Source organism: Pristiophorus japonicus, unplaced genomic scaffold (assembly GCF_044704955.1).
Source record: "Pristiophorus japonicus isolate sPriJap1 unplaced genomic scaffold, sPriJap1.hap1 HAP1_SCAFFOLD_117, whole genome shotgun sequence".
Taxonomy (NCBI): domain Eukaryota; kingdom Metazoa; phylum Chordata; class Chondrichthyes; family Pristiophoridae; genus Pristiophorus; species Pristiophorus japonicus.
The window spans coordinates 1370420-1391787 of record NW_027250831.1 but is presented as its reverse complement, the minus strand read 5'-3'; the positions used below and the strand labels follow the sequence as shown (position 1 = coordinate 1391787).

At 46.4% G+C, this 21368-nt stretch overlaps 1 non-coding gene across 1 annotated transcript; it reads left to right on the top strand.

Annotated features, from left to right (window-relative positions):
- The first annotated feature begins 675 nt into the window (after positions 1 to 675).
- trnaa-ugc (transfer RNA alanine (anticodon UGC)) lies at positions 676 to 748 on the top strand. Its single transcript has one exon. It is a non-coding gene; the product is annotated as a tRNA-Ala (tRNA).
- The last annotated feature ends 20620 nt before the right edge of the window (positions 749 to 21368 follow it).

Here is a 21368-nt window from a genome sequence, read left to right as displayed (position 1 = left end):
AAATAGACATTGTGGAAGAATAACATCGAAAATAAATGTGACCCCAACATCCAGAAAGAAGATTAAATGCTGAGTCCTTTCAGCAAAAAACTCCTTTCCCAAAGATTTCTCTGACCGATACTTCACAAAACAAAAATTATGCATTTAAAGTCATTACACCCGAATCTTCGCGCACCCGAATCTTCTCAATCAGATGCCGCTAGTTGTGCCGAATCAATGCATGTCCCTTTGCAATATTCAGCTTCGATGCACGCTATTAAATGTGCCACTAAGTTATTGAATCACAGAATAATGGAATGATTACAGCACGGAAGAAGGCCATTCAGCCCATGGAGCCCATGCCTACTCTCAAGAAGTCCCACATCCGCGTAATTTTACTGCAGCTGTGCATTTTTTTCCTTCAGATACTGAGCCAACTCCCTTTGGAAAGATAAGTTTGAGTCTGCCTCCGCCACCTTTAAAGCAGTGTATTCCAGATTCTAACCAGTGGTGCGAGATGGCCACCTCCTGGTCCTATGTATAAAGTCCGAGAAACATGGGATCAATTCCTACCACACTCACAACCTTGCTAAATATAGCAACACATTCTATTCGCGCAATGCAAGCTCCTGATGTGCAGGGCAGCTGTTGAGGTTAAAGCTCTGTTTATGTTCCCGACATTTATTCTGTCGCAGCGTTTCCGTACTGTAGTGGTTATCAAGTTTGCCTTGCACGCAAAAGGTCCCCGGTTCGAAACCGGGCGGAAACATTTCGCAAACCTGTTCAATTAATGATTAGAAAAAATTGAATAATTCATATTAATGGTTCAATATTAACAGAGTGCAGTGCCTCACGACGCTGTTGCATTTGCTGATTTTGTGTACCGTTCTGTACAAACTCAAACTCTACACAGTGTCTCTCAGTCCCTCTCGTTTCCAGTCCTGAAGGGGGATAAACCTATCTAAAAGCTGCACACTCCATTCACTCAGTTGAGCTGTGAGAGACTTTTAAAGGATCCTGCCGCGCTGCCTCGCTTCACAACAGAAAATCAAAGCCACAAAGAAACCAATAGACTAAACGCTCTTCCACAGCTCCAGAGTTACTGAGTGCGGTACAAGCCTCAACATTCCAGTCACGCACTCTCCAATCAGCCGCTGCCGGTAGAAAGCGGAGAATGCAGCCTCAAACAGCGATTTACCGCCATTCACTGGGCTTCAAAATGTCACGTCTCGAGCCAAAGCTCCGCATACACCGAACAGTATCCTCATAAGATTCTTTATCTCAGGTTCCTGAGTTCGTGCCGCAGCTTACACGAACATTTTTGTTCACTTGTAACGTCATTTATTAGCCGATCGCCTCGTTTTGCATCATGAAAGTAATGCTAACCGATAATTATATAATCATAGAAGTTTACAGCTTGGAAGGAGTCCTTTTCGGCCCATTGTACCTGCACCGGCCAACAAATGTCCTGGTTTAGGTGTGTAATCCTGCACCTTACGACATTTCAAGTGCACATCCAAGTACTTTTTAAACGTGTTGAAAGGTTCTGCCTTCATCCCCTTTCAGGCAGTGAGTTCCAGAAACCCACAAACATCTCGATGAAGATTGTTAACTTCAAATCCCCTTTAACCCTGAGACTAATACTTTTAATTTATGCCCCCTGGTTGTTGACCACTCCCCTACGAGAAATAGGCCATTTTAATCAACAATATCTCGGCCCCTCCTAATTTTAAACACCTCAATACTGTCGCCCATCAGCCTCCTCTTTTCCAAGAAAAACAATCCAAACCTTTCCAATCTGTCCTCATCGCAAAGTTGCTCCATTCCCGGCAACATCTACGTAAATCTCCTCTCTACCCTCTCCAGCGCAATCACGTGCTTCCTTAAATGCGGTGACCAGAACTGCACGCAGCACTCCAGCTGTGGACTAACTGGAAGATTATTTAGTTCCAGCATAACCCACTTGCTCTTCTATTCCATGTATCTGCCAATAAACACAACCATCCTGTATGCATTCTTAACTAACTTATCCAACTGGCCAGCTACGTTCAAGGATGTATGGGCATGCAATCCCATTTCTATTTGTTCCTCTACACTTCTCAATATCCAACCAGTTGATGTTTTTTCTGTTTCCTTGTTCGCGCTCGACAAATGCACGAACTCACATGTCTCTGGATTAAATTCCATTTGCCACAGTTCTGCCCAACTTCCTGCTGTCTCCAGCTTCCTTCTTCATTATTAACCGCACTGCCTATTTTATTATGACTTGAAAACTTCTCAATCATAACCCCGATATTCAAGCTGGATCATTAATAAATACCATAAAAAAACAATGGACCTTGCACTGAAAACTGCGGAACACCACTGGAAACATATTTTCAGTCACAAAAACGCCCTTCAAACGTTATCTTATTTGGATCCAATTTGCCACTTCGCCCTCGATCCCATGGGCTTTTACCTTCTTAACCAGACTGCCATGTGGGATTTTAGTGAAATCATTAATAGAATCCATATACACTACATCATACGCAATACTTCATCAACTCACCTGGTGACCACCACCAAAAATGCAATCAAGTTAGTCAAACGCGACCCTTCCTTAACAAATCGAACTGCCTGTTCTGACTAACCAGTGTCTTTCAAAATGTAGAACATGTATAATTTTTAAATGTTATCCTGCTTTCACGGGAAACATCATTAATTAACTGATGATCTTAATTTACACAACTAAAGAAATGTTAACTGAAGGAGAGTCCATAATTTAATACTTTGTCTGTGCTCTGCAATTTTCCTCTTAAAACACAAACCACTTTGGGCACGATGCGTTAGTGGTCTGTTTCAAAATCCTCATTGCTGCTTACATGTACATGCGACTGGGGAAACAATGAAATAGATTGTTGAGCAAGGGACGGGTTATTGTGAAACAGCAAAGAAAATATACATTCTGGAAGAATAACATCGAAAAGAAATGTGACATCAACAGCCAGAAAGAAGATTAAATGCTTTGTCCCTTTCAGCAAACAATTCCTTTCCCAAACATGTCTCTGACCGAAACTTCACAAAAACAAAATGATGCATTTAAAGTCATTAAACCCGATGTTTCGCACACCCGCATTTTCTGCATCAGATGCCTCTCATTGTGGCGATTGAATCCACGTCGCTTTGCAATATTCTGCTTCCATCCACACTAGTAAATGCGCCACGAACTTAGATAATCATAGTATAATGGAATGGTTACAACACGGAAGAAGATCTTTCGGCCGGTCGAGCCCATGCCAACTATCTGCTCGTCCCACTCCCCTGTCATTTACCCGCAGACGTGCATTGCTTTTTCTTTCAGATACATATCCAAATCGCTAAAGAATGATAAGATTGACCACATTTTAAGAAAGGAGAGAACGAGAAAACGGTAATTATAGACCGGTTAGCCTGACGTCAGTCATGGGGAAAATGTAGGTATCAATTATTAAAGATGAAATAGCAGCACATTTGGAAAGCAGTGATGGGATCGATCCAAGTTAGCATTGATTTATGAAATGGAAATCCTGCTGGACAAATCTTCGAGAATGTTTTGAGGATCTTACTAGTAGAGTGAACAAGGGAGAATCAGTGGATGTGCTGTATTTGGTCTTCCAAATGCTTTTGACAGGGTCCCACACAAGAGATTGATGTGCGAAATTAAAGAATATAGTGTTGGGTGTAATGTACTGACGTGGATAGAGAACTGGTTGGCAGGTAGGAAGCAGAGGGTCGGGATAAACGGGTCCTTTTCAGAATGGCAGGCAATGACCAGTGTGATAATGCAGGGCTCAGTGCTGGGACGCCAAATATTTACAAGTAAAATTAATCATTTGGATGAGGGAATTGAATGTAATTTCTCCAAGTATGCAGATGACACTAAGCTGGGTGACAGTGTGAACTGTAAAGAGGACGCTCAAAGTCTGCAGGTTGCCTTGGACAGGTTCGGTGAATGGGCAAACGCGTGGCAGATGCAGTATAATGTGAATAAGTGTGAAGTTATCCACTTTGATGGCAAAAACACGAAGTCCGAATGTTATCTGAATGGGGGCAGATTTGGAAAAGGGGAGGTGCAGCGAGACGTGGGTGTCATGATTCATCAGTCATTGCAAGTTGGCATGCAGGGTCAGCAGGCGGTGAATGAGGCAAATGGTATGTTGGCCTTCATAGCTAGGGGATTTGAATATAGGAGCAGGGAGGTCTTACTGCAGTTGTATAGAGCCTTAGTGAGGCCTCACTTGGAACATTGTGTGCTGTTTTGGTCTCATAATCTGAGAAAGGAAATTATTGCTGTTGAGGGAATGCAGCGAAGGTTCACCAGACTGATTAACTTACTGGCAGGACTGGCTTATGAATAGAGATTGGATCGAATGGGCTTATCTTCGCTGGAGTTTAGAAGGATGAGAGGGGATATCATAGAAACATATAAAATTCTGACGGGACGGGACAGTTTAGATGCAATAAGAATGTTCCCGATGTTGGTGAAATCCAGAACCAGGGGACATCATCGAAGGAAAAGGATTAGAACAGAGATTATGGAGAAACTTCTTCACTAAGAGAGTTGTTAACGTGTGGAATTCCCTACCGCAAAAAGTTGTTGCAGCCACTTCATTGGATATATTCAACGGGGAGTTAGATATTGCCCTTACGGATAAAGGGATAAAGTTGTATGGAGAGAAAGCAGGAAAGGGGTTCTGAGGTGAATGATCAGCCATGATCTTATTGAATGGTGGTGCAGGCTGAAAGGGCCGAATGGCCTATTTCTGCACCTATTTTCTTTGTTTCTATGTTCCTATCCAGATGATAAATAGCATTCATGTATAAGCTGACAGAAATCAATAAGCTGCTGTCTGTCGCTCTTTGAGGAAAAAGGGAGACAGCTGATATATCACTACGGCCATGCCAGTCTGAAAAATGTCTATTCTCGGAGACGAGAGGGACTAACACCTGGTAAGTATTTGGAAGTGAGATGGACTGTGAATACGACGTGCTGTCGACTGTTGCTGCCACCATCGGCTGCTCACAACATTCACACTGGCTTTAACCAATCAGCAAACAGTTAGCATCTCCCCCCTTCATTCAATTTCTCTTTCACTCTCTACTTATTTTTCCAAATCTTTGCTGTTCATTCTCCTGCTGCCTCGATAAAACGGAGATATTGTGCTATAAATATCACATCGTAGCTTATTTCTGTAACAAAGTAGGGACAGGTCTGATATGTACTTGGATAGGAGTCTTAACAACAGGTGTACTAGGCTTTTCCAATTAATGGAGGTTGTCGCTGCCTTCTTTCAGCACTCCATTTGCAGTTCATTCCTGCGCTTTCAACAACTCTCTCTCTAGCTCTCCCTCTCGCCCCCTCTCTTTCTCTCTCCCTCTAGCTCTCCCGCTCGCTCTCTCTCTCTCTCTCTCTCTCTCTCTCTCTCTCTCTCTCTCTCTCTCTCTCTCTCTATCTATCTCTCTCTCTCTTTCCAATGGACTCAGACCTGATTTGTAATTGCAATGGAGACTCGGGCTTATATTTTTTCTGTATTAGCCAGTGATGGCGCGAAGATAGACAGAAAAGAAGGAGGGAAGGCAGATAAAAGGAAACATAAGAAGTACAAATGCTTCCGAGCTGTTCGCTAGCATTCAAGTATGACCTGACAGAAAGCAATAAGCTGCTGTCTGTCGCTCTATCTGTAAAGAGAGAGCCAGCTGTTAGATATCTACGGCTATACCAGTCTGCAAAAGTCTGCTTTCACATGCGAAGCAGAGTAAGGCCTGGTTAATACTTGGAATGGAGACCGACAGGGAATACTAGGTGCTGTAGACTTTTGGTGCCACCACAGGCTACTCGCAGCATTCACACTGCCGTCAAACTATCAACAAGTTGTTCGCCGCTCCCTTCTGCATTCAATTTCTCTTTCACCCTCTGACCTTATTTTTCCAAATCTTTGCTGCTCATTCTCCTGCTGCCATAGAAAGTCAAGGGGGTCCACACACAACTGAACAAAAAATACAGCAACAAAATAACCGAGCAAAACAACACACCCACACCTGTATGACCAACTCAGACAATGTGCTATAACTACTACACCGTAGCTCATTTCTGCACCAAAGTAGGGACAGGTCTATTTAGTATTTGGATAGGATTCACAATGCCAGGCGTACTAGGCTTTTCTTACTAGTCGAGGTTGCTGCTGCATTCATTCAGCACTCAATTTGCTGTTCTTTCCACCGCTTTTTATGCAACTCTCGTTCACTCTCTCTCTCTCTAATAGCCACTGGCCTGATTGTACTGAGCATTGCAGGCCGGGTTTAACTTTGTGTGTGTGTTAGACATAGACATAGACATAGAAAATAGGTGCAGCAGTAGGCCATTCGGCCCTTCTAGCCTGCACCGCCATTCAATGAGTTCATGGCTGAACATGCAACTTCAGTACCCGCTTCCTGCTTTCTCACCATACCCCTTGATCCCCCTAGTAGTAAGGACTACATCTAACACATTTTTGAATATATTTAGTGAATTGGCCTCAACAACTTTCTGTGGCAGAGAATTCCACAGGTTAGCGAGAGATGGCGCGAAGAGAGATTGAAAGCAAGGTGGGAAGGCAGGTAAAAGGAAATGTAAGAAGTGGAAATGCTTCCGAGTTGTTAAGCAACATTCATGGATGAGCTGACTGAAAGAAATAAGCAGCTGTCAGTCGCTCTTTGAGTAAAGAGAGAGCCAGATGTTATATCGCTACGGCCATGCCAATCTGAAAATGTCTGATCTCGGATACGAAGTAGCGTAAGCTCTAGTTAGTAATTGGACGGGAGACCGACTGCAAATATCAGGTGCTGTAGACTTTTACTGTTACCACAGGCTGCTGGCAACATTCACACTGCCATCAAACAATCAATAAGTTGTTCACTTCTCCCTCCAATATTCAATTTCTCTCCTACCATCGCCCTTTATTTTTCCAAATCTTTGCTGCTCATTCTCCTGCTGCCATCGAAAGTCAAGGGGGTCCACACAGAACTAAACCAGAAACACAGCAACACAATAAACGTGCAAAACAACACACCCAAATCTATAAGTCCTTCGCACGCGAAGCATCCGAGATCAAACTGGCCGCTACTGTCCCTGACCGAAGGGACCCCGTATCGGGCTCTTCAATCACTGTCCGAAGCGGCCCCGTACCGGTCCCTACTATCCCGGGCTAAAGCAGTCTGAAACGGATTCGGGGAACGCATAGCCGGCCGAAGGGCCTCCGCGACGACATGCCAACAGGATCCGAGGAAGTGGAACCGGCTGAAGGGACTCCGAGGCCGGCGCTCAATCCACCGAAGTGAATCCGAGGCCGGCGCTGACTCGACGGAAGGGACCGAAGAGGTGGCGTCGTCTTACACGCCCAACCAATCTTTATTAATGTTTAAACGTTTACCCAACTTTTAAACTTAATAAACAATCTGGGAGACCTTTTAAAGCTTAGAGTTCAGACTCTCAATCGAAATAATATTAAATAGCTATTATTAATCCACATCTTTGACATTTAACAACTTTTAGAAACTTTATAAATTGGGGAAAATTTTATAATCGATTATTGATTTACATCTTAGACTTTTAACAACACTTAGAAACGTTTTAAAACGTTTCCACAACCGTTAGAATCTCTTGAAATAAATTGGGAATCATTATCACATTTTAATTTTTATAATAACTTTGGAAGTCAACTTCCTAATGCCGGCCCCCTAACCTAGCCTCGGAGAATCTATCTTCAATGGCGCTATCCGGCGCTGAGCTTGCGGCCAACACTTAGCTCGAGGCAATTAGCTTTATAGAGCTGTGCCTCGGCTCCAGTAGCCTTGGACCCTCTTGCCACTGGACTAAGACCTTAATCTAAGCCCGTGTGGTTGCCGGTGTGCAGCGGCCACCCCACCTTAAAAAAAAAACACGCACAGGCATCTCCCACTTCGTCAGTATGAAGTTCGGGACATCGAACTTCAGGTCCCTCAAAGACAATCCTCACAGCATCAGGTCGGTATGCCGCGCAGCCATAGTTGCCCGGGAACTCAGACGTTTTCACTTGGACATCGCCGCCCTAAGCGAGACGTAGTGGGCAGGGGAATGGCAGATGAAGGAAAATGGTCGAGGCCACACCTTCCTCTGGAAAGGATAACCAGAGGCAGAACGCCGCCTTCAATGAGTCGGCTTTCTCTTCAATAATGTGCTGGTCGACCGCCTCAAAGATTGCACCTGTGGGGTTAACGAATGCCTCATGTCTCTCCGTAGCACCCTATATCGGAGCCAATGTGCCACAGTTATCAGTGCATAGGCCTCTACCCTCGATGCAATGGATGAGGCTAAAGAGGGATTTTATTCCCAACTCAAGACATCCTTGTCCCACGTCCATACGGGCAACAAATTGATCTTCCTGGGTGATTTTAATGCCAGGCTTGGGAAATTCACAGTCCTCAGGGGAGGCGTGAGTGGCAGAGAGGGGAAGCCAACTTCAGCGATACCCTACTCTTGATAAAATGTCTAGAACATGGACTCCTCATCACCAGCATCCTATTCCACCTGAGGGATAAATACAAATCATCGTGGCAACACACTCGCTCCAAACAGTTGCACCTGCTTGACTGTATCATCGTCCAAGCCAGGGATTGCAAGGATGTGCACATCACCCGCGCCATGACAGGAGCTGACGACTACTGGACGGCCCATCGCCTAATCAGATCAATCATCAACATTAACATTGCCCGAAAACAGAGGAGACAATAGAAGCAGTTCCACAAAAAGTTAATGCACTGGCACTAAGAGAGCAATCTAAGAGTGCCATATACAGTCAGCCCCTCACAGCCTTGATTATCCTGAGATGCCGAATCCCCATAGCGCTTGGTCTGCACTCGAGACCTCTATAACAAGTGCCTGTGAAGAGACATTTCGTCACAAAACTAGAAAACACCAGAACTGATTTGCTTAAAATGATCAGGAGTTCGAAGAACTAATAAATCCCCCGACGGTGTGTAGCTCCCGTATGGGACTTTTCAGCAATTAAATAAGTCACTTTGGTAGTGGAAGCAAGTCCTTCTCGATTCCGGGGTACTGCCTATCAGGATGATGATCCTTACCAACGGATCCGTTACAGATCCAATCCATGTCTGGACCGGGGTTAAACAGGGCTGCGTTATTGCTCCAGCCTTCTTCTCAATCTTCTTCGCCGCCATGCTCCACCTCACAATCAACAAGCTACCCGCTGAACTGGAACTAAACTACAGAACCAGTGGGAAGCTGTTAAATCTAAGCCACCTCCAGGCCAGATCCATGATCACCGCAACCTCTGTTATTGAGCTGCAGTATGCGTAAGACGCCTGCGTCTGTGCACATTCAGAGGCTGAACTCCAGGATATAGTCACTTTATTCACTGAGCATATGAAAACATGGGCCTTACGCTTAACATCCGTAAGACAAAGGTCTGCACCAGCACTGTCTTCCAGTCATGAAGAACCACGGCGCGGCCCTGGACAACGTGGAACAGTTCCCATATCTCGGGAGCCTCTTATCAACAAAGGTAAACATTGATGGGAGATTCAGCATCGCTTCCAGTGCAGCAGCGCAGCATTCGACCGTCTGAGGGAAGGTTTGTTTGAAGGCCAGTCCCTCAAATCTACCAAGACACTCATGGTCTACAGGGCTGTAGTAATATCAACCCTCCAGTATGGATCTGAGGCATGGACGATGTATAGGTTGCACCTCAAGTCGCTGGAGATATATCACCAACGATGTCTCCACAAGATCCTGCAAATCCCCTGGAAGGGCAGGCGCTCCAAGATCATTGACCTCGACCAGGCCAACATCCCCTTGTATTGAAGCACAGACTACACTCGATCAGCCTCGCTGGGCAGGCCAGATAGTACGCATGTCAGATACTAGACTCCCGAAGCAAATGCTTTATGCGGAGCTCCTTCATGGTAAACGTGCCAAAGGAGGACAGAGGAAACGTTATAAGGAAACCCTCAAAGCTTCGCTAGTAAAGTGTGACTTCACTGCTGACATTTGGGAGATACTGGACGCTGATTGCCCGAGATGGAGTAAGTTCATCCGGGAGGGGATTGAGCTCTTCGAGTCTCAATGCAAGGTTCAGGAAGAGCCCAAGCGCAGGCAGCGGAAGGAGCGTGCGGCAAACCAACCCCACCGAACACTTCCCTCGATGAATATCTGTCCCACCTGTAACAGGGTCTGTGGCTCTCTTATCGGACTGTTCAGCCAAAAAAGAGCTCCCTCTTGCAGTGGAAGCAAGTCCTCCTCGATTCTGAAAGACTGCCTATGTTTGATTGATTGAGATCAATCTGAGGCATTGCGCTATAATTACAATATCCTAGCTCAGTTCTGCAATAAAGTCTGCTCACGTCTGATTAGTACTTAGATTGGAGCCTTAATATCGGGTGTACTAGGCTTTTCCTATTAGTCGAGATTGTCATTGCCTTCATTCAGCACTCCATTTGCTGTTCATTCTTGCCCTTTCCACAACTCTCTCTCTCTCTCTCTCGCTCTCTAATAGGTACAGGTCTGATGTGTACTTAGCAATGAAGGCTCGGGCTTGTATTCTGTGTGTGTGTGTTAGCGAGAGATGGCTCGAAGGGAGGTAGAAAAGAAGATGGTAAGGCAGGTAAAAAGCAATGTATGAGGTACAAATGCTTCCGAGCTGTTTGATCGCATTCGCCTGTTTGACAGCATTCATGTATCTGCTGACAGAAAGCTATAAGCAGCTATCTGTGGCTCTCTAAGTAAAGAGAGAGCCAGCGGTTAAATAGGTACGGCCCATTCTATTATTAAAACGCCTAATCTCGTCGGATCTCGGATACGATACAGAGTAAGGCCTGGTTAGACTTGGATGGGAGACGGCCTGGGAATAGCAAGTGCAGTAGGATTTTACTGCCGCCACAGGCCGCTCATGGTTCTGCACACACACTGACGTTAATCCATCAACAACCTTTTTTCTGCACTCTTTCTCACTTTCCTTTCACCACTTCTTTCCTGCACATTCTCTTGCTGCTACACAAATGCAAGGAGGTCGACGCAGGAGCCGAAAGAACGCAGAAGAACAAAATAAGATTGCAAAAAACCACATGTTGGCGGAGGGGCACCAGGACGCAGCAGCAGAGAGGAGCGACAAAATGCATCGAAACCTGGGAGGGACAAAAAGCAACAGAACAAAGAATAGTGTTGGAAGAGCAGCAATTCAATGCAGGAAAAAAAGCAAAGCCAACTAGCATGCTGCCGGAATGCATGTGTGTTAATGTGATGAATGTTACAATGGGATTGACGAGAAGCAGGCGCCACTTGCCAGGTGGGGTTATGAAATGTGGCTATAATGGAGATCTGGATCAAAAATGGGTAGGATTGGAATTAAACAATCTTGGCGATTTGGGGGCAGTGGAAGCTTTTTATTGGGAAGAGTGATTTGGGGATGGGAAATATGGGGGGAGAGCGATTTGAGGGATGAGAGATTTTGAGTTTGGGGAGCGTGAGATTTGGGGGTGAGTGAGTGAATGATGTGGCCGCGAGTGAGGGAATGGTGAAGGTCATACAGATTTGAAGCTTGAGGCAAGGCAATGAAAGTGGTAGGGCTTGTAGTCTGTTTGTGTGGAGGTGGTGGAAGGCAAATGGTGAAATCAAAATTGAGTGTGGATTACTTGCATGAATGCACAGACTGAGAAAAAGAAACGAAGAACAGCCGTATGCCTGTTTAAGTAAAGAGAAAGAACATCGCCAATATTTATGGCTGCACTAGTCTAAAAACGCCCAAGCTCGTTTGTTTTTAGAAGTTAACCAGAGTCAGGCCTGTTTATTATATGGAAGGGAGACTGCCTGGGAATGCCCGTTGCCAGATTATTTTGCTGCCGCCACAGGCCGCTCATGGTTCTGCACACACACTGCCACTAATCCATCAACAAACTCTTTGCTGCTCTCTCTCTCCCTTTTCTGACAATATTTCTTTCCTGCACATTCTCCTGCTGCTACACAAATGCAAGGGTGTCGAGACAGATGGCGAATGAACGCAGAACAACAAAATAAAATAGCAAAAATAGCAAATAGCAATGTCTCGAAGTGAGATAGAAAATAAGATAGCAAAGCAGGTAAATTAAAAGGAAAGTAGTACTAAAAGGAAAGGAAACAGCTTCAGAGCTGTTTGATAGCATTCATGTATGAGCTGACAGAAAGCAATTAGCTGCTGTCTGATGCTCATCGAGTAAAGATAAAACCAGCTGTTATATAACTACGGCCATACCAGTCTGAAAAATTCTGATATCGGATATGAAGCAGAGTAAGGCCTAGTTACTACTTGGAAGGGAGAACGTCTGAGAATACCAAGTGCTGTAGATTTGTGCTGCCACCTCGGCCTGCTTGCAATATTCACACAGTCGTCAACCAATCAACAAGCTTTTCGATTCTCCCTCGTGCATTCAGTTTCTCTCTCACATTCTCCCTTCATATTTCCAAATATTTGCTGCTCATTCTCCTGCTGCCATAGAAAGGCAAGTTTGTCCACACACAACCAAAGAAAAATACAGCAAAAAAGTAACCGAGCAAAATGTTGTGTGTGGAGAAAGAGTCAGACTGAACACTGTGAGCTCGAAGTAAAGTGTGACCTGATTATTTTATTGCAGGTCTCCAGAGTGCCTCTCCAATCAGTGAAACCGTCCGAAATACCAGTGCTCCCAAGAGATTATGCGATCGCTTCGGACTCTGGGGAAGGAATCCTCTGGTGGTTGTACAGAGTAAATACAAGTCCACCTCTATAACAACATTCCCCACCAAAGCTAATAGTGTAACTATTTACAATGTGAGTTGATCTGGGCCCTTTCTTGCCCTGGTTGATTGAGTCGATGTGAAATCTAGTGTTGTTGAATCATTTGTTGGGCCCTCGCTGGGCTGCTGTGCAGCTGGCCTTGCTTGGATTCCTGGTGGGTTGCGAATTGTAGCCGTGCTGTTCATGATGGTTTCTGCTTCGTGGTCTGGCGTGGTGTCGGTTGGCACTGCTGTGGGCGCTGGGGAATCAGAAAAGGTAAGGTCTATCTTGGGTTGCTCAGGGTAGTCCGTTAATCTGAGTTTGATTTGGTCCAAGTGTATCCAGTGAATGAGTCCATTTGAAGGTTTGACCCGACACACCCAGGTCCCCTCTGTGGGCACCACAGTGCCGGGAAGCCTCTTTGGACATTGTCCATGATTTAATATAAATACAGTATCATTGACTTCAATCTCGCGTGACACATTTACGCTATCATTGAATGCACTTTGTTGAAGCCGCCTGCTCTCTGCCTGTTCATGTAGATCAGGGTGAACTAACGAGAGCCTTGAATTAAGTGCTCTTTTCATGAGCAGTTCAGCAGGTGGAATCCCAGTCAGTGGTCTTGTGCGCTAGCTAAGCAGAACTCGGGATAGGCGAGTTTCCAATGAGCCTTCAGTTACGTTCTTCAAGCCTTGCTTGATGGTTTGCACTGCTCTCTCTGCCTGACAATTGGACAATGGTTTGAACGGGGCAGATGTGACATGTTTGATCTCCTTACGGTTCATGAATTCGTTGAACTCAGCACTAGTAATACACGGCCCGTTTTCGCTCACCAGGACATCGGGTAAGTCGTGTGTGGCTAACATGGCGAGCAGGATTTCAGTTGCAGCAGTGGACGTGCTAGCCGACATTATCTCACATTCAATCCACTTGGGGTACGCGTCTACAAGCACAAGCAATATTTTACCCAAGAACAGGCCTGCATAGTCGATGTATACCCTAGACCACGGTTTGGAGGGCCACAGCCGTAAACTTAGCGGCTCTCCCTGGGTACATTGCTAAACTGCGAGCATGTATTACATCTGGGAATGCAGAACTCTAAGTCTGAATCGATGCTGGGCCACCATAGATGGGATCTGGCTATCGCTTTCATCATTATGATGCCTGGGTGTGCACTGTGGAACTCGTTGATTAAGGTGTCTCTGCCCTTCTTGTGGACCACTACTCGATTCCCCCACAGAAGGCAGTCTGCATGTATAGATATTTCATCTTTGCGCCGCTGGAACGGCTTTATCTCTTCCTGCATTTCCACTGCGACACTGGACTAGCTCCCGTGAAGCACACAGCTTTACACTGGAAATAATAAGATATCCTGGCTTGACAAGGTTTTGAAATGCCGGGCAATGACGGGTTATTGCTCACTCTCAATTGCTTCCATCACCTTGATTGGATCTGCGGGCTGCTCCATTTCCACCCCCGTGGCGTGCAATGGCAGCCTACTGAGAGCATCGGCGTCTTTTCTTTGCCTGGCCTGTGGTGAATGGCGTTTTTATATGCGGACAAGGTGAGCACCCATCTCTGGATGCGGGCCAATGCGTTGGAATTTATCCCTTTACTATCAGAAAACTGTGAGATAAGTGTCTTATGATCCGTTTCCAATTCGAATTTTAGCCCTAACAGGTATAGATGAATTTTATTGACCCCATAGACACACGCTAACGCTTCTTTTTCAATCAAGCTGCACGCTGTCTCGGCCTTAGACAGATCCTGGATGCATAAGCAACCAGTTTCAGGTTCCCGAAGTCATTAGTTAATACAATACACACCCGACGCCATATGACGACGTATCACATGCTAGTACCAAACGCTTACATGGATCATGCAACACAAGCAATTTGTTTCAGCATAACAATTTTCTCGCTTTTACAACGGCATTTTCTTGGCTTTTGCCGCAAACCTATTCGCCGCCTTTTCATACAAAGACATGAAGTGGTTCTCGAAGGGTGCTCAGTCCCGGTATGAAGTTACCAAAGTAGTTCAAGCGTCCCAGAAACGACCGCAGCTCCGTCACGTTCTGTGGCATGCGTGCCTTATCGAGTGCTTCAGTTTTCACGTTGGTGGGCCTGATGCCATCTACCGCAATCCTCCTTCCCATGAACTCCACTTCAGGCGCCATGAAAACGCACTTCGAGCATTTTAACGTGAGCCCCACGCGTTTGAGTCGTCTACGAACCTCCTCCAGGTTCTGCAGCTGGTTGGCTGTGTTGCGACCAATGAACAAGGTGTCGTCCTGGAAGACCACGGTGTGTGGGACCGACTTCAGTAAACATTAAATTTTTCTCTAGAATATCGCCACCGCTGATCGAATTACAAACGGGCATCTGGTATAAAGACAAATACCTTTGTCCTTGTCGATGCTGGTGAGGGCATTCGATGATTCCTCCAGTTCCTGCGACGTGTTGGCTGAACTCCGATCCAGCTTCGTGAACGTCTTTCATCCTACCAGCATTTCAAAAATGTTGTCGGACTTTTAGAGTGGGTATTGGTCCTGCAGGGAAAAACGTTTGATTGCTAATTTGGAATCGCCGACAATTGTGACAGTGCCATCTCCCTTGAGAACTTGGACAGTAGGACTGGCCCACTTGCTTAACTCGATCGGTGAAATGCAGCTGCTCTAGCTCGATCTCTGCCCTTTCTCTCATCATGTATGGTACGGTTCTCGCCTTTTGATGGATGGGTCGCGCTCCCAGAATTAGGTGGATCTGCACTTTTGCTCCTTGGAATTTGCCGATGTCTGGTTCGAACACCGAAGGAAATGTGTTTAACACTTGGGCAGGACCGGATCCAATATCCTCGGGGGAGTGTTTGCTAGTGCGGTTGGGGAGGAGTTACACTAATATGGCAGGAGGATGGGAACCTATGCAGGGAGACAGAGGGAAGTAGAATGGGGGAAGAAGCAAAAGAGAGAAAGAGGAAAAGTAAAAGTGGAGGGCAGAGAAACCGAAGGCAAAAAGCAAAAAGGGCCACATTACAGCAAAATTCTAAAGGGGAAAAGTGTGTTAGAAAGACAAGCCTGAAGGCTCTGTGCCTCAATGCAAGGAGTATTCGGAATAAGGTGGACTAATTAACTGCACAGATAACAGTTAACGGGTATGATGTAATTGGCATCACGGAGACTTGGCTCCAGGGTGACCAAGGCTGGGAACTCAACATCCAGGGGTATTCAACATTTAGGAAGGATAGACAGAAAGGAAAAGGTGGCATGGTGGCATTGCTGTCTAAAGAGGACATTAATGCAATAGAAAGAAAGGACATTAGCTTTGATGCTGTGGAATCATTATGGGTGGAGCTGCAGAATACCAAGGGGCAGAAAACGCTAGTGGGAGCTGTGTACAGACCACCAAACAGTAGTAGTAAGGTTGGGGACAGCTAAAAACAAAAAATAAGGGATGCATGCAATAAAGGTACAGCAGTTATCATGGGTGACTTTAATCTACATATTGATTGGGCTAATCAAACTGGTAGCAATGCGGTGGAGGAGGATTACCCGGAGTGTATTAAGGATGGTTTTCTAGACCAATATATCGAGGAACCAACCAGTGAGCTGGCCATCCAAGACTGGGTGATGTGTAATGAAAAAGGACTTATTAGCAATCTTGTTGTGCAAGACCCCTTGGGGAAGAATGACCATAACATGGTAGAGTTCTTTATTAGGATGAAGAGTGACACAGTTAATTCAGAAACTAGGGTCCTGAACTTAAGGAAAGGTAACTTCGGTGGTTGGAGGCGTGAATTGGCTCGAGTAGACTGGCAAATGATACTTAAAGGGTCGACGGTGGATAGGCAATGTCAAACATTTAAAGATCACATGGATGAACTTCAGCAATTGTACATCCCTGTCTGGAGTAAAAATAAAAGGGGGAAGCTGGATCAATCGTGGCTAACAAGGGAAATTAAGGATGGTATTAAATACAAGGAAGAGGCAGATAAATTGGTCAGAAAAAGCAGCAAACCTGAGGACTGGTAGAAATTTAGAATTCATCAGAGGGGGCCAAAGGGTTTAATTAAGAGGGGGAAAATAGAGTACGAAAAGAAGCTTGCCGGGCACATAAAAACTGACTGCAAAAGCTTCCACAGATATGTGAAGAGAAAAAGATTCGTGAAGACAAATGTAGTAGCCTTGTAGTCGGATTCAGGTGAATTTATAAAGGGGAACAAAGAAATGGCAGACCAATTGAACAAATACTTTGGTTCTGTCTTCACGAAGGAAGACACAAATAACCTTCCGAAAGTATTAGGGGAACGAGGGTCTAATGAGAAGGAGGAACTGAAGGATATCCTTATTTGGCGGTAAATTGTGATGGCGAAATTGATGGGATTGTAGGCCGATAAATCCCCGAGGCCTGATAGTCTACATCCTAGAGTCCTTAAGGAAGTGGCCCTTGAAATTGTAGATTCATTGGTGATCATTTTCCAACAGGCTATCGACTCGGGATCAGTTCCTATGGACTGGAGGGTAGCTAATGTAACACCACTATTCAAAAAGGGAGCGAGAGAGAAAGCGGGTAATTATAGACCGGTTAGATCGACATCAAGTGTGGGAAAAATGTTGGAATCAATTATTAAGGATGAAATAGCAGCGCATTTGGTAAGCAGTGACAGCATCGGTCCAAGTCAGCATCGATTCATGAAGGGGAAATCATGCTTGAGAAAGCTTCTGGAATTTTTTGAGGATGTAAACAGTAGAGTGGACAAGGACGAACCAGTGGATGTTTTGTATTTGGACTTTCAAAAGGCTTTCGACAAGGTCCCACACAAGAGATTGGTGTGCAAAATCCAAGCACATGGCATTGGGGCTAATATACTAACCTGGAAAGAGAAATGGTTAGCAGACAGGAAGCAGAGATTCAAGATAAACAGGTCCTTTTCAGAATGACAGGCAGTGACAAGTGGAGTACCGCAGGGCTCAGTGCTGGGACACCAGCTCTTTACAATATACATCAATGATTTGGATGAAGGAATTGAGTGTAATATTTCCAAGTTTACAGATGACACTAAACAAGGTGGTGGTGTGAGCTGTGAAGGGGACGCTAAGAGGTTGCAGGGTGACTTAGACAGGTTAGGTGTGTGGGCAAATGCATGGCAGATGCAGTATAATGTGGATAAATGTGAGGTTATCTACTTTGCAGTCAAAAACGCGAAGACAGAATATTATCTGAATGATGGCAGATTAGGAAAAGGGGAGGTGCAGCGACATCTGAGTCTCATGGTTCATCAGTCATTGAAAGTTGGCATACAGGTGCAGCAGGCGGTAAGGAAGGCAAATGATATGTTGGCCTTCATAGCTAGGGGATTTGAGTATAGGAGCAGGGAGGTCTTACTGCAGTTGTACAGGGCCTTGGTGAGGCCTCACCTGGAACATTGTGTTCGATTTTGATCTGCTAATCTGAGGAAGGACGTTCTTGCTATTGAGGGAGTGCAGCGAAGGTTCACCAGATTGATTCCCGGGATGGCTGGACTGACATATGAGGAGAGACTGGATCAACTAGGCCTGTATACGTTGGAGTTTAGAAGGTTAAGATGGGGTCTCATAAAAATATACAAGATTCTGACGGGACGGGACAGGTTAGATGCGGGTAAATTGTTCCAGATGTTGCGGAAGTCCAGAACCAGGCGACACAGTCTTAGGGTAAGGGGTAGGCCATTTAGGACTGAGATGAGGAGAACCTTCTTCACTCAGAGAGTTGTTAACCTGTGGAATTCCCTGCCTCAGAGAGTTGTTGATGCCATTTCATTGGTTATATTCAAAAGGGAGTTAGATGTGGCTCTTACGGCTAAAGGGCTCAAAGGATATTGAGAGAAAGCAGGAAAGGGGTATTGACGGAATGTTCAGCCTTGATCTTATCGAATGGTGGTGCAGGCTCAAAGGGCCACATGGGCTACTCCTGCAACTATTTTCTATGTTTCTATATACCTGTGTCCCCATTTGCGCATGTCCCTGCTTCCTCCTGTCCCCATGTCCCCACATTGTCCCCATGTCCCCATGTCCTCATATCCCCATGTCCCCATGTCCACATGTCCCCATGTCCCCGTGACCCCGTGTCCCCATGTCCCCATGTCCTCATGTCCCCATGTCCCCATGTCCCCATGTCCCCGTAACCCCGTGTCCCCATGTCCCCATGTCCCCATGTCCCCGTGACCCCGTGTCCCCATGTCACCATCTCCCCGAGTCCCCGTGACCCCGCATCCCCATGTCCTCATGTCCCTATGTCACCAGTGTGTCCCCATATCACAATGTCCCCACAGAGTCCCCATGTCCCCATGACCCCCTGTCCCCCTGACACCATGTCCCCATGTCCCCTTATTCCCATGTCCCCATGTTTCCATATCCCTGTGTCTCCAAGTCCCCATGTCCCCATATCCCCATGTCCCCATGTCCCCATGTCCCCATATCCCCATATCTCTGTGTCCCCATATCCCCATATCCCCATATCACTGTGTCCCCATGTCCCCATATCCCCATATCACTGTGTCCCCATGTCCCTATATCACGGTGTCCCCATATCCCCATATCCCCATATCCCCATATCACTGTGTCCCCATGTCCCCATGTCCACATATCACTGTGTCCCCATATCCCCATATCCCCATATCATTGTGTCCCCATGTCCCCATATCCCCATATCACTGTGTCCCCATGTCCCCATATCCACATATCACTGTGTCCCCATGTCCCCATATCTCTGTGTCCCCACCTACCCATGTCATTGTGTCCCCACATTCCCATATCCCAATATCACTGTGTCACCATGTCCCCATATCCCCATATCCCTGTGTCCCCATGTTTGCATATCCATGTGTCTCCAAGTCCCCATGTCCCCATATTCCCATGTCCCCATGTCGCCATGTCCCCATATCCCCATATCCCCATATCTCTGTGTCCCCATATCCCCATATCCCCATATCACGTTGCCCCCATGTCCCCATATCCCCATATCACTGTGTCCCCATGTCCCCATATCACGGTGTCCCCATATTCCCATAGCCCCATATCACTGTGTCCCCATGTCCCCATATCCCCATATCACTGTGTCCCCATGTCCCCATGTCCACATATCACTGTGTCCCCATATCCCCATATCCCCATATCACTGTGCCCCCATGTACCCATATCCCCTTATCCCTGTGTCCCCGTGTCCCCGTGTCCCCGTTTCCCCGTGTCCCCATGTCCCCATATCCTCATATCCGCATATCCCCATATCCCCATGTCCCCATGTCCCCATGTCCCCATGTCCCCATGTCCCCATGTCCCCATATCCCCATAACCCAATATCCCCATATCACTGTGTCCCTATATCCCCATATCCCCATATCACTGTGTCCCCATGTCCCCATATCCCCATATCCCCATATCCACATATCCCCATGTCCCCATATCCCCATGTCCCCATATCCCCATGTCCCCATATCCCCATGTCCCCATATCCCCATGTCACCATATCCCCATATCCCCATGTCTCCATATCCCCATGTCCCCATGTCCACATATCCCCATATCCCCATGTCCTCATATCCTCATGTCCCCATGTCCCCATGTCCCCATGTCCCCATATCCCCATGTGCCCATATCCCCATGTCCCCATATCCCCATGTCACTATATACCCATATCCCCATATCCCCATATCCCTATGTCTCCATATCCCCATGTCCCCATGTCCCCATATCCACATGTCCTCATATCCCCATGTCCCCATGTCCCCATGTCCCCATATCCACATATCCACATGTGCTCATATCCCTGTGCCCCCCGTGTCCCCATATCCCCATGTCCCCATATCCCCATGTCAAAATATCCCCATATCCCCATGTCCCCATGTCCCCATGTCCCCATGTCACCATATCCCTATATTCCCATGTCCCCATATCCCCATATCCCCATATCCCCATATCCCCATATCCCCATATCATCATATTGCCATATCACCATGTCCCGATATCCCCATATCCCCATATCCCCACGTCCCCATATCCCCATGTCCCCATGTCCCCATATCCCCATGTCCCCATATCCCCATATCCCCATATCCCCATATCCCCATGTCCCCATATCCCCATGTCCCCATATCCTCATATCCGCATATCCCCATATTCCCATGTCCCCATATCCCCATGTCCCCATATCCCCATGTCCCCATGTCCCCATATCCCCATGTCCCCATGTCCCCATATCCCTGTGCCCCCGTGTCCCCGGATCCCCATGTCCCCATATCCCCATGTCCCGATATACCTGTGCCCCCGTGTCCCCATGTCACCATATCCCCATATCCCCATGTCCCCATATCCCCTTGTCCCCATATCCCCTTATCCCCATATCACTGTGTCCCCATATCGACATATCCCCATATCCCCATATCACTGTGTACCCATGTCCCCATATACACATATCACTGTCTCCCCATATCCCCATGTCCCCATATCCCCATATCCCCATGTCCCCATATCACCATGTCCCCATATCCCCATATCCCCATGTCCCCATATCCCCATATCCCCATGTCCCCATATCCCTGTGCCCCCGTGTTCTCATATGCCCAGGTCCCCATATACCC